We start from the raw sequence: 13,994 nt of genomic DNA, 5'->3' as shown, positions 1-13,994 counted from the left end.
TTAGTATGTAAGAAAATATATGGAGGTCAAAATTTGAACTCCCCAAAAACAGCAATGCTATATATTCAGATGTCATAGTATCAAGACAGATAGACTCTGCAATTTTTAAATAGGTCTGTATATAAATGTTTCTGTCAGACATGCATTTATATTTGGAGCTTTTGCTTCCTAAGACATGAAAATCATTTGACAATAAATTTTAAAACAGATTCAGTAAAACCAGATCTTATGTGTGTCTGTTAATGTAATCGACCTTACAGCTTAACTCTAGGCAAACAAATGCAAAAATTCTATAGATGCGCTTGAAAGGCTTTGAGAATGACCTTGATATTAGTTGTGTTAATAAGTATTTCTAGCAAAGAATCTGCAGTAGGCTTTTAGCCTAGAGCCACATTGTAAATTATTGCTGCATTGCACATTACAGTTAATTGTTTAAGGGAAGTGGGGGAAAAATCATCATTCTGAATTCCCAAGTGAGATCTTCAGTACATCAGCGAAGGCCAAACTGAAAAGTGTAGTGTGATAAAATAGATGCTCCACAAACCAAAGAGTAAAAAAATTGTTTCCCCTAAGAGCTCATTGTGCTGTGTACACTGTCTGTGCCTTAACTTATGGGCTGTGTCCTTTCAGCATGCACACGGTTCTGCCTTTTCAAGTGATGGTGGGATGGATGCTTCGGCTCAAATATTTTGAGAGGGTTTAATTCAGGTGATGTGTCTGAGTGGTGAATGATTTCTAAAACCATATTTATCACTTGTGGTAATAAAAATCACATTAATTTTGCAAACATGAAACAAGTTATAAGCAACTAGACATTCAAAAATCTTTATATGAGCTTAGTATGCATCCACAATAGGGGAAAAAGAATACTGGGAGAGATCTCTCTCCTGTTCACAAGGTTAGTAATTGGATTATATATTGATTTTAAATTAAGTTCTTCATGTATGCCACAGAGTGCTACTGTAATGAGTTCAAAGGTTTAGTGAGTTCAAGTTTGAAATAGTGAAGCCATGGCCTAATTGTGCAGGAGATATCTAAGCTGTACAAATAATTATTTAGGGGATGGCACACTGGGTGTGCACAAACTACTTTTGAAGGGTCAGAGACGCTTAAAAATCTTCACTAGCTCTATTGTTTGTTTGTTTTTGATCTTCATATCCAGAACGCTGTAAACATTGGTGATTAAGTGCAGTGGCTTCAGGCAAAGGAGAATGCTGTACCTAACCTTCAGAACCCTTTCCAGGTTCATAGAATCATAGACTTACCTAAAATAATCACTTTTTCATGTTTTTGTTCTTTAAGAATCAAAGATCATAGGGCTTTCCGTTGCTATAAAGCTGTCAGTCCTTACCATACAGGAAGGTCTACTTTGAAATTTAGGTAGAGATAGATAGATAAAAAAGACAACAAGCTCAATACTTATTGATGAGCAAGATGGAGATGAGATTTTAAAGAAGGAGATTATAATTCATGTTCAAGTATTTCTATTAAATTCAGGTTTATGTTTTAGGAAAAGTTTTAAAATAGATGTTCAGGAAATAAGTAAGAGAAAAACCCCCCTTGATTTGTACAGATGCTACTGGAGGAGATATCTTGAGCTCTTCCCCTGCCCTTGTAGCGGTGAGAAGCCAACATAACAAGGAAGTTTCAAAAGAGAGGCTGAATCAGCAGATTCAACTGTTTACTCCTGCTAACTCAGCTCTATATTCCTGCTATCATCCTCATTTAGGAGCTGACAACTCTACAGTTGTTTGGTCAGCCACCATGCAGCGAAATTGAAAACTGAGCAAAAGTCGTGCTTATCCGACTCTGTATTTCTGATTAAGTTCCATGAACTGGTTCATTTTGCATCTGCATTCCAGTTCACTCTCTGTCACTGCAGAAAAAGATAGGTAGGGATGGGTGGGGGTGAAATGGGTTATAGATCCTGCCATCCTGGAGCCAGCCTAAGTGCACAGATGGTTGGTTAGAAGGTAAATTAGGTCTCTGCTGGCCAGTTTGTTTAATTATGTCTGTGATTGAGGAGATGCTACATATTTTAGGAGTGAACAGCAGTGTGTGCCTCTGTACCCAGCACCACTGTATGCCTGCCCTGGACTGGCAGGGTGGATCTTGAAACAAGTTGTTGGCACTCTGCATCTTCTAGAATGGATTCTTCTATTGAGGCTAGGATTTTAGTGAGCATCAGGAAAAGCTAAAATAAATAACTAAAGCTTCAAAACAGCTAAGTATTTGCTAAATATTTTTCTTGAATGTGGGTTAATATCAGAGCAGACTTATTTTGTGTGATTGTCCGTTTAGTTCCGATCCTTTCATAAAATCAGAAGATATCTGTTCTCTAGGCACTTCAGTCAACTAACTTAAAGCATAAGAAATCTGGACAATAAGTACCATAATTAGCATAAAAAGAAAATTGCTACTCCCAAGTATCTAATTAAATTACTATGAAGAACCAATGATTAATAATCATACCATTGCATCAGTGGCATGATTGCCCTTCAGCACTTTTAAAACGCAAAACCAAAAGCCTCAAAGTGTGTCCTAGGGGTCAGACTGCCTTTTTCGAGTCAGCGAGACAAAAAACATAGAAAAAGTGCAAAATCATTTTCTTATTTATTCAGAATAGGGCCAACTTTAGGGCTAGCAAATTTCAACTGTCATACTGCATTTAGTAGCCACAGGCAGTCTCCTAGGTAGCAGATGTGATAGAGAATCAAATCAAGAATTACATGTTGGAAATCTGCAGGTAGCTCCTACGTGCTATGTAAATGTGTTAACCGTCACTTGCTCTTCTTCAGATTCTGCATAAATTCTGTCTGGGTTGCTGTCTTATCCTATTTCATTTTGGTGATGAATATATGCCCTGTCTTAAGATTTGTAGCAAGCCGACCAAAACTGCTATCTGAAGAAGAAAATGCAGGCAAGTTAATGTGTAATATGAAGAGTTACAGAAAACATGCATGAGAGACTAAGCATATGGGATCAGCAGTAGAGGAAAGAACATCATGCACACTAAGAGGTATAGCTGTACTGCTGACACAGAATCATTCATGCCATATCACCCAAGCTAGCACTATAACAGCAAAGACTGAGTCATGCTCCTGATTTTTGCAACAATAAATGGCATTTCAGATTTCAAGTTTATTTTCCATCATGACCATGATAGAAGCTTTAAGGGCACAAATCCATCTTTCCAATGTCAATAGACACTTACTTGTATGGGAACTGCTGAATCACAGCCTGAACCTCTGATTGATCACCTGAGATGAGCAATGATTAGCCCTGGGAGCACAGCTGAAGGCAATTCACCTGTGCTACCGAAGGGGATGGAGCTTGGCTTCACCTCTCCTAGACCCCATTTAAGAGCTGACTACCAGTGGGGAAGGATCTCTTTCTGGAGATCCCTCCTTTTGGAGTTTTCCAGCAAGCCCAGGACAAGGGTAAACCCTCTATCTATTCTTTCTGGTTTAATAACCTGCTTAGCCAAACTCTCCTGTATATTTCTTAATTATAACACCTGTATGTTGATTGATTATACAATGCTGGACCAATACAATTTTGTATACCTAAAGGTAGAGATTTCCCAGAGGTTAGCTGTGAGTTGCACTCCGCTCCAATATCAGTCAGTGCACCAAAGCGAATCAAGGGTACTATGTTGCTGTTAAATTATTGAATTTCCAACTTCAACTGAATAAATTACTCTTTTTTTCCACTAGAAGGTTGCTATCTATTATTAAATTAGTTCTGTATTCAAATTCTGCTTTGCAGAAACCCTGCTTGGCTGTAACAAGGAAACGGACCCTTGTGCAACCTATAAAACTTCTCTTAGTTTTACTGGATGGAAAATATTATAAAAATGTAAATGATTAATCATTTCTCAACATATACCTTGTGCTTTTTTTATTATAAGCAAGTGGCTTAAATATTTAGAGTACAGAATTAATAGGCCAAAGCATACTAAAATATTGTCACATACTTGACAATTCTAGAAACAAAGAAGTTGCTGCACTGTTTAAAATATTAAGTATATATTTTATAGCTGAAATTAGTGCTGTTCAAAGTAACCGATTTTCATATTTAATTGATAGGAGAATGTAAGAACTTTATCTGGCAGGTTATGCTTCAAGAACTACGTTGCTTTACTCTGACCATTACATCATTTACTGAAATACTGCATGATTCAAGATTCTTTTTAAAAAATGCAGTTTTTGTAATATTTAATCAATTTTGGTTGATGTCTGTTCTCAAAAGACCACGGAAGTGTTGAGAGTTATTATGGTAAAATATTAATAAGAATGCTTTCAATCTACTGTGCATAGGCAAGAACCTTTAGCTTGGGAGGAAGCTGTCAAAACCATGACGTAGTAAAAGTGGTAGCTAAACAAAAAAAGGAATGCTAAACAAAATTATATGCAAAACAAAACTGAAATGATGATTCCGTAAAGGTCTGTGTGTGCATGAAAGCCAAACTGAAAGTTATGGATGAGATTTAAAATAACAGATCTGGGATTGCTTTGTTGTGCTGAGGAGTTATTGTAAACTTTGCATTCGGTTCAGCCTTCCAGGGTACCACATGATGGAATTTAGGTGCTCTTACTGCGCTCAAAGCTGCAAGCTCACGTGGTTTGATTCCTCTTGGCAACATTGCCATGTCTTGTCAAATCCTAAAAGGGAGCAGCAGGTTTGGTGAAGGTGAAGTGTTAGATGTGGGAAACTTCAGTGGATCTTCATGGATACAGAGTTTTTTGTGAAGTGTAAAAGGAATGTAGAGTGATACCACGTCTTATGATTCATGTGACTGTGAAGAAATGAGCAAGAGAACAAGGTGCACAAAAATTTGAATGTGTATGTGTCAGATGACAAATGAGGAGCCCTCTACTGCTATTCAGATTCAGTGCTTGTCTGTAGTTCAGTAAAATATCTGGCACAAACATTGAAAAGCTTGATAAATTTGGAGTTTTTGGACCTTTTACTATTTTTGTACTATTAAAACTTTAGAGATTGTGTTAAATTCAGCTCCATTCCACTATCTCCACTGGCACCTTATATATGTTTTACGCTAATTCGCTGATTTGTCAACAAATTTTGAGGCCTCATTGCACTGTGTTAAATAATGACTACCATCGTGTGCTCTAAAGAATTCAAGATGACAAAGGTTTGGAAGGAGAAATAGAGATGAACGGCTTGGCCAATGTTGTTCAAGAGACTTCACTTTTGTCCAGGTACTCTGTAGCTTGTATGATTGGGATGTTTTAATTACCTAATAAATTCCAACTCTGTGCTCTGGAAAGAAGCTTTGGTCACTTTGGCAAAAAATGCTGAGTTTGTTTAAAACGCTGTGCAGTTTCTAATAAGATTTTAAGTTGACAAGTTACCTTTGTACCCTCTAGTTTATGCTGAGTGGGAAATATCTGGTCCTTTGTAGACAGAATAAAGTTCAAAATAAAGTCTAAAACAAACCGGAATTTCAGAATTTCTGTATTGGGTGACTTGAAAAATGCAACTATGTAATACATAGTTCAGATCCATAAAATTCTTCTTACAGGCAGTAATTAGTGGAGAACACTTTAAGTGCTTTGTACACAATGGATAGCAATTTCAGCTTTCAGTGTATATATTGTAATTTTATGAGAATAGTTTTGAACTAAAATTATGATGCTCTTATAAGCGAGTGCTGCCTCAAGTAACATGAGAAATGGCAGAATTAAATTGAAAATGTTTTGAAGCAAAAATCCCAATATAGTAACAGAAAAAGGCAGTTCAGAAAAGGCAAGAAAAGCAGTGTGCAAAGGTCACTGATATGTTTTGGTTTAAAAATAACTTGCCCTTTTTTGAGCACAAGGAGAAAGGAAGGCAATATAAAGGCATGTAATGTCACTGGTTTGACTTATGGCGTGGTCACAGACAACAGCATGAGTGCAACTTGTGCCTGTGGCAAACTGCAGCTTGTTTCAGGCAAGGCCTGGGCTGATGCTTCTGACAAAGTTTTGTGTAGTCACTGTCATGGGCTAGCTGCTGCAGCAGTGTTGGTAAAGCATGGGCCAATGGTTTGACTTCACCAGCTCTAATTATCGTGAGATCCTGAAAGAATGCTTTAAAGTGACTGAATCCTGAATATGGGGGTGTGACTAATGTCCAAGTAAGATCTCAGTTTAGCTTTGAAAATTGTCTAGCTGCAGCTCTCTGGGAAATGGCTGTGAACGTGCTTACTTTACATATTGAAATGATAAATAGAAAGAAAAATAAATAATTCATGTTAAGGCCGCTGTGAAATCCTGATGCTTATGACACACAGTAATTTCTAGAGGCATTGAATTTTGCTTCAGTACTAATATACTTGTTCTATAAAACTTAACACCTTGAAGAACTGGTTGTGTCCTAGTTGCCCTTGTCACATTTCCTTCCCTGTATAATTTAGCTATGCAGTCTAGCTTCTAATTTTCTTCTGTTTCAAATAGAAGTGTGAATGTCCTCTAAGGCATGACTGTATGGGACTCCCATACAGAAGAGATAAGAGACCTGGCTGCATCCACCTTATCTGGAGGAATAAGTTGTCTTGGCAAACGAACTAAGACTTCATGCAGTAAGATCTTGCAAAATAAAACACAGTAATTTGTTAGACCTCATATATGGGTACAGAAATGTGAGAGAAGTGTTCATGGAAGATGAAGTTCTGATACTGCTGCCTTTGGCTTCTACTAATTGCTACATTCTGTTATGTTCATCAGGATTTGCTAGAAGTGAGAGGTTGCTGGTTTTGATGGAAATAACCAGAAACCTGATGTGAAGGGTAAGAAGACTCTAACATGGAGTTGCTGTAATGACTAATGAGGTCAGAGTGAAGGCTGAATGACATTGATGTCTATATGATAAACAGTAGTGGGTCAAAATCTGAACAATACTATACCCCAGGAAATCACAGTTATGTTTAGGAGGGGGAAAAAAAAAGCCTGAAACTTGCCTGTCAAGTTGCATTTCTCTTATTTGTGTTTACTCTTTCACTGTTGTCTCTTGTTTGTTTGCTTTTGTTTTTTTTTTTTTACTGTATTTACTTTTGAGCCTTGACAAGATAGGCAGTATCATTATGTTGATGCATTACAGTAGAAGAAATATAGAAATTATTGTGTGAAAGTGGTTGACAGCACAACTTTTCTGATGTTCTAGGCCCTTAGCAAAAATTGTGGGTACCAGAAACTCCTTTCTAGCTCTTGCCAGCTCATAATTTCATCTATCAAATTTCCCTCTGGGCCACAGCACCAATATTCTGTAGCTGCCTTTTCTCTCAGTTCCTATGACTTCTCTTTCTCACTTGGGCTCTTTCATGAAAGAAAAATCAGCATGATTTTTCTGCCTGCAAGTGTCTTACTCCTGGATTGTCCTGTGCATCTCTCTTTGGTGACACATATCTGTCTTTTGGTTGTGGCAGACCCTGTTCTTTCAACAGCCTGGCTCTAAATAAAATTCTTAAAGCCTCGATAATATTATTTTGAAAAAAAAAACAATTGTTGATGTAAAAGAGGATAAAATGTTGGACTGCTGAATGAATCGTGCCCAGCTTAGTTTTAGGAAAAGATCTGTTCACAGTGGCATTCAAGCACACATTTCTGTGCTTTGCTGAAGTCAGAGTTGCAGAGAACTGCTTTTCAAATTACACTAAATTATATAAATCACTCACACATGGCTGTGGAGTATAAGTCAGCTTTTTGACATGCTAGCCTTCTAAAATAAACAAGACTAAACCCCAGAGGGAAGAACACCCACATTCCTTTCATTCTTTCTCCATATTTTAGGCAGAGAATTCTTCTGCAGCCTAGTCTTGGTGATTTGGAGAACAGAGAATTCATTCATGCTCACCTCATCAAAAAACTTTTGATATTTTGTACTTGTGGAGGAATGGCACAGGCCTACAGGCTAGAAGACCTGAACATGTCTCTTTTGCCTACTGTAGGTGAAAGAAATGTACTTTCACATCAGAGTTTTTCTTTAGGATGAATTTAGATTTCAAATCAAAATGACATTTTTGGAGATTTCTTTTTCTGAGCCGAGCACTTGAGGCTATCTCTGCTTGTCTGAGTAGTGAACCGTGAGGTGCGCCGGAATCTTAAATTCAAACCTAAGAGGTCTGCTGAAGTTTGGGATTAATCACATGCCTTCAACTGAATGTGTGCTTACTTGCTTAATGGTGTTGCTGATCAAGGATCATCCCATCCCTATACGTTATGCTAAAAGTGTCTACAAAATAGTTCTGTGACTGACTTTCCACAGTTAGCTGAAAGGAATACTTTAAAATCCTTATCAACATAATGAATCTCCTTCTCATATAGTGCAGACTTTTGTTAGGAAAATGTAATCATGTGTCTTTCCTTACTCAAGGCTGATGATTCTGCAAGCACAGACAAGATGAATGTGCGTCATTCTCTCTGGGATTCTGTGCATTCCTTGTTTCTCACAGCTCCCTCACTTTTAGGACGGACATACATTTAATCACAGCATTACTGTCAGTCATACTTAGTCATGCTTGGAGACATAACTTTGGCTAGTAACTAATTATGCTCTGATTTTGTTAATGAATTCTTCTTCAGGACATCTTAATGTATATTCTTCTGTAGTATCTTTCTGTACCTGTACACTAGTCACATATAAATAATTATCTTTACTAGGCTGTTATTTATGGCAAGTTTGAAAATAAGGTGGCTAAATTCTTTAAGGCCTGAGGTTAGGTTCCCTACCTTCCATGGGCTTCATGGCAAATTGTATCTGGTAGAACTGCTAAGCAGCTTATAACATCAATGGCTTCTATGCAGATCTGCACCTATTGTGTAAATATTTTTCTCTTCGTTTTTAGAAGAGCAACTGAAGGATAGCAGTGACTTAATTTGCAGTAGAGCACATGGACTTGAGTAGCATTTTTCTGATTGTCTCAAGCCACGAAGTCACACGTCAGTTTTGTTCAACTTTTATTTGGTGGAGGAATTAATTGTGCTGAATGGTGCATTGGTGCAGAAGGAGCACTAAAATATTTTTTGGTTTTTGTCCAGCATCTAGCCAGGAAACAAGCAGTCTGGCAGGAGTTGCTTTCTTCTATGTGCAGGCAGACTGCAGCCTTCATAGGAGAATGAATACTTTTTTATTCTTCTATGGAAATTTATCTCAAGTTTCCAACCTATGAATATAAACATTAGTTGAGAAAATGAAAGATTTTCTTATTGATAAGCTGTGAAATTAAATTCTCCTTTGATCTTTGCTGGAAATGATCATACACACAGCTTTCTGCATGTATGGAAAATTACTTGCATTAAACATGAAGAAAATAAAACAAAAGCTATGACCGTTTTCCTAGAGAATAATGGTGTCACGTTATGTTTTATCATTATAATTTATCTATGTATTGTGTAGAAAATAAATCCTTTTAAAGGCGTTTGTGAGGAATAATTAAATAGATGAAAAGTGCCATTACTAAAAGTAATCAACAGAGTCTTTTGTTGTGGTCAGATCCAAAACCTGTTAAGATGGTAAAATGGCTTATACTCATTTCAACTGGCTTTCATTGCTCTCCATGTAATCAAGAGTGTTCCACAGAAAGGCTGTTATTTTTCTCTACCATAGGATATGGCATGTAAACTATTGGAAATTAAAGCAAGAAACAAAGAAACCTGCAAACCAAGGCTTAATATCAGTCCTGACATAGAGCCAAACTGTAAATGGCATTTAGATGTTGAAAGACCAGGTAAGAAAACCAGTAAGCTTTTCAAAATCTCGCAGGTGTTTTCCTGTATGATAAAAAGCATTGCAAATCTATGTTTTGAAATCTGTCTGTACACTCAAAATCTGGCTCCTAGAAAAAATCCCATTTGCTTTTGAAAATCAAATGTGCATTATTTAGTTGTTAAGCCACTGAGCTGTCTTTGCAAATGCTACCTGGAAAAATAACTTCTATGATACCTTTTATATTATCAGTCACTGCAGTTTGCGGAGGCCATTCAAACTAGGACCACTGTCTCAAATGTGAGTGGTCAGCAATGATTGTGGGGTACATGGCAATAAAGTAATGTGATTTCTAAATCATCCAAAGCAGAAATTGTTTGTTCTATTTTGACAAATACAACTGTTATGCTGAATGAGTTATGTCGTAAGAAAAAGGGTAAACAAAATATTTTAAAAGGTTTTGGAATAAACAGAAAAAAAAAAAAAAAAAAAAGCAATTAAGATGTTAGTAACATAATAGAAAACTTCAGAACTGTTTCATGAAGCAGAATAAATTGCTTCTCTTCCATGTAATTTAGAATCAAAATACAGCTGGTAGAGAAAATACACTTACCAAATCAGTGCGACTGAGAAGCTATGTAAGTTCAAATTTTAACATGTCTTGGAAAACACCTTAAGAAAAATCTCTATCATCTTTAGGAAGTTAGCAAAATATACCATTTTTCCTGTGCATCTGAGGTGGCATTTGAAGTTTGTGCAAGTGCTTTGTTGTTTCAGAGCTGAAAATTTAGAACCTAGGAAGCTGGAATGTGTAATAAAATGCTGCCATTTATGGAAGATGTGTTAGTGTTATCAAATATCCCAAATGGCTCCTGGGTACAAAGTTTGGTTAAATAATGAGTCAGTGTAAAAGTAATCTTTAAAACTGTGGAATGAGGAAAAAGCTGTCAAATGCCCAAGATGAATGCAGTTCTCTTTTGGTAGTCTTTTTCAGACACAGGGTGGAATTTCTGTATACTGTCTTAATACCCATCATTTATAAGATGCAGTTCAATTATCTTAATCTCCTACTGTGAACCTATGCAACTAAAAGACCTTTGCTTCCTGTCAGTGCGTACAACTTACTGTAGTCACAGGAAACATTAAAGACTCTGCAGTGTTCAAATACTTTCTCCATCAAGAATGCCCTATTATTAGTAAGCAAAGATTGTGGTTGAGCTTTCTGAAACGACTTGATTCTCAAGGTAAATTGTTTTACAATGGAATCCTGTATTTTCCAAAAGTGGGCTTGCCTATGTGTACCTAACAAACCTGGCATAATGAATGCAGTGTAGTTTACAAAGATAGGTGCACATGTACAATGTTAGGCACACAGAAAAAGTATGAAATTTTATATACTTTCATTCTATTTTACTGATGCACCTGAAAGCACAATCATTTGCTGCAAAAACTGATCAGTGAAGCCAATAGAGGCTCTTTTGCCACTATCTCTTGCCTCAAATGAATTTTACAATCTTAAGAGGATTTTTAAAAACTTTTAAGATCTTTGTAAGCTTAAAAATAAGCAAGTGTTAGGAAGAATACCATAACCCCAGCTACCCACAATTGGCAGCCTGTAAACTCCAAAATCTAGTTAAAAGGGTTGAATTCTGTAGAGAGGCTTGTCGTTACCTGTTAGCCTTTATCAGCTGTAACTGCATAAACACAGCATACTTACTGGAAAAGTGAATGCAAATTACCTTTGCTATGGAAGACTAATCATTATTCCTTAGAGGAAAGAAAAATAATTACTTGTGTGCTAACTTCTGTTATCTTTTTTTCTTTCCTTCCAGGTTGGGAAAATGGGAGAAGACCACACTGAGTAAACTTGGAACTAAATCTGTAGTGACTATTAGCTGTAAACAAGCAACTGGCTCCAGTCCCGTGCTGTCAGAAGTCTGTAGTATGTTTTACCTTAGTCAGCATAACACAGCTGCCTGGTCAAGTTCATTAAAAAGATATCTAAAGCCTAATGTAAATGTTCTGCATCTCACACACACAGTCTTAAAGAATACTAAAGGATCCTGCTGAAATCTTGGGTGTTTATTCTTAAAAACTGAATGGATGTTGATTGCAGGATGCTCTGTGATGAACAGGAAATGGCTTGGATTAAGAACTGGCTAAAAATTACAATTGATGTGTGAGGAAAAATAACTAGTTAAGTTTTTAGTAACACCAATGGAAACACCATGCAGCATTCCAGAGAACTTTGGAAGCTGCCAGAGCTTCAAGATCCAAAATACCAGTACCTTCTGCGGGCCTTTCCACTTGAAAGATGGCAAAGTGGTGAAACTTGACCACAGTTTTAGAACAAATCTGTGAGGTCTTACTACCTCACAGAATTTCAGCACCAAATCTGCAATTCAAATGTTTAATTAAGTTTGAAAGCTATCTGATTTTCATCATTCACCAAGCAACAGAAATAAAATGCATTCTTATCATTTCTTTATCAGTTATCCATGAGAAAAGTGGGAAGTGCCATCCCTACAGCAAATTACCTTGCAGATGTGCTTGTAATTAAAGCATAGTAACCTCCTCTGTTTCTTTTTCAGCTCAGGATGGAGGATGTAGCCTCTCTAATGTGCCTCTTTCCTAACTAGAGCACAAGAACAAGCATAATTGTTATGTTTAGCAGTGGCTGACAGTATTGATGCTTGTGGCTGCACTGCAGTTATCTTTAGAACTTGTAGCAGAAATGACCTACCTAATTTCCCAGACATCCTTTCCTTAAGGGCTGGGTAGATCTGGATGTCTCTGTCTGAAAAATCATGTGTATTATCTAATTCTGCAGGTAGCTGAAGGGAGTAAATTTATACCTCCCAGTCTGCTGTCCTCTATATAGACTGGACTATGCTGACTGGAACTACTGAAAGCTACAACGTGATGCAGTTATTGCTCAGCTTTATAACTTTACAAAATGCTTTAGAACAGCAAGTGAAATATCTAGTTAATATTTTAGAGAAAATGCTTACCTCAAATATAGTGTACTTAGAGAATTAACTAACTCTGATTTCATTGAAAAAAAAAAAAAAAAAGCCCTCTCTAAAATCTTTAATAACCTCAACCTTTGAGGACTTCAGTTTTACTCTATCAAAATGCTGACTGAGCCTTTCCTCAGAAGCTTTTCCTCAAAAGCAAGAGCACAACTTGCTTTGATCAGAGACGTCATCCTAATTATTTTATGCTTCTAGCAAAGCCTGCATTGCCTTGATAACTGCAATTGGCAAATTTTACCCTTCTTTCCCCCATCGTACTACAGAAAATATTCTCTTTACACATATAATTCATGAGCTATGATAAATGATCTCCTACACTTCATGGTCTTGCCTCTGGGTAGGAGACTAAGGTTTACAGTATACTGATGGAAAGTACTTCATTGCTACATGTTCTGGAAGAAAGCAGAGGAAAGAAAAAATAGTGTTCCCTATGTGTTGTGTACCCAGGTCAACCACCTCAGATTTCTGAAAATTGCAAATGAGATGTCTATGGTAACTGTAAGTCATGGCCTGATCCACTGATTGAGCACCTGGGGAAGGACCCGGTCAGCCCTGGGAGCACAGCTGAAGGCAGTTCAACTGTGTGAGTGGAAGGGGTGGAGCCTGGCTGCACCTCTCAGACCCCATTTAAGGGCTGACTGCCTCTAGAAAAGAATCTCTAGTTAGAGATTCCTCCCTTGTGGAGTCTTTTCTGTGAGCCTCAGAGACAGGTGAGTGCCTTTCTTTTCCTTTGTAACACTGTTCCATCTGCGCTAGTCCCTTTGGTGTTTACTTCTGTGTTGCCCTTCTGTCATGCTAATCTTTCCAATTGTAACAATATCATATTTTTATTTTATACCTAACAGCTACCCTCAAATCTAGCAGGTCATGCTCTGTAATAGGCAATTTATTACACATAGAAAAGAAGAGAGTGAAGCCTGTTATCTGAAAGGAGAACAAAATATTATACAGTTTAATGTTCCGTTGCAGGACAAAATGTCTGGCAATAGCTTCCTGCTTTTAGAATCCTCACAAAAGTCCTCAGATGCACCATTTTTTGTGACTGGGGCTAAAAGAGAAGTTGCGTAACACACACCTGATATACTTATTCCTTCCTTAACTACAAGTCTTCTGTAGATGAGACAGCCCTATGTAATGCTTTAGAGAAACTGAATTGAATCCAAATCCTGCCAACTGTACTAAAGGAGAAAGGATGCAAAGTACCACAAATCTTCACATAAATAATGGGAGTTGAATCATTTGCATGTATGTACT

At 37.2% G+C, this 13,994-nt stretch overlaps 1 long non-coding RNA gene across 2 annotated transcripts; it reads left to right on the top strand.

The window, feature by feature from the left end:
* Positions 1-3,400: 3,400 nt before the first annotated feature.
* LOC122184001 lies at positions 3,401-12,185 on the top strand. Of its 2 annotated transcripts, none has more exons than XR_006180467.1 (3): positions 3,401-3,440; positions 9,607-9,727; positions 11,538-12,185. It is a non-coding gene; the product is annotated as an uncharacterized LOC122184001 (long non-coding RNA). The 2 variants fall into 2 exon arrangements; XR_006180468.1 differs by lacking the exon at positions 3,401-3,440 and adding an exon at positions 6,762-6,790.
* The last annotated feature ends 1,809 nt before the right edge of the window (positions 12,186-13,994 follow it).

The sequence above is a fragment of the Lagopus leucura genome, unplaced genomic scaffold (genome assembly GCF_019238085.1).
Source record: "Lagopus leucura isolate 7727_CA_CO unplaced genomic scaffold, USGS_WTPT01 Super-Scaffold_100021, whole genome shotgun sequence".
In the NCBI taxonomy this organism is placed as follows: Eukaryota; Metazoa; Chordata; class Aves; order Galliformes; family Phasianidae; genus Lagopus; species Lagopus leucura.
The sequence above is the reverse complement of the archived record's forward strand: the minus strand, read 5'-3'. Positions and strand labels throughout refer to the sequence as shown.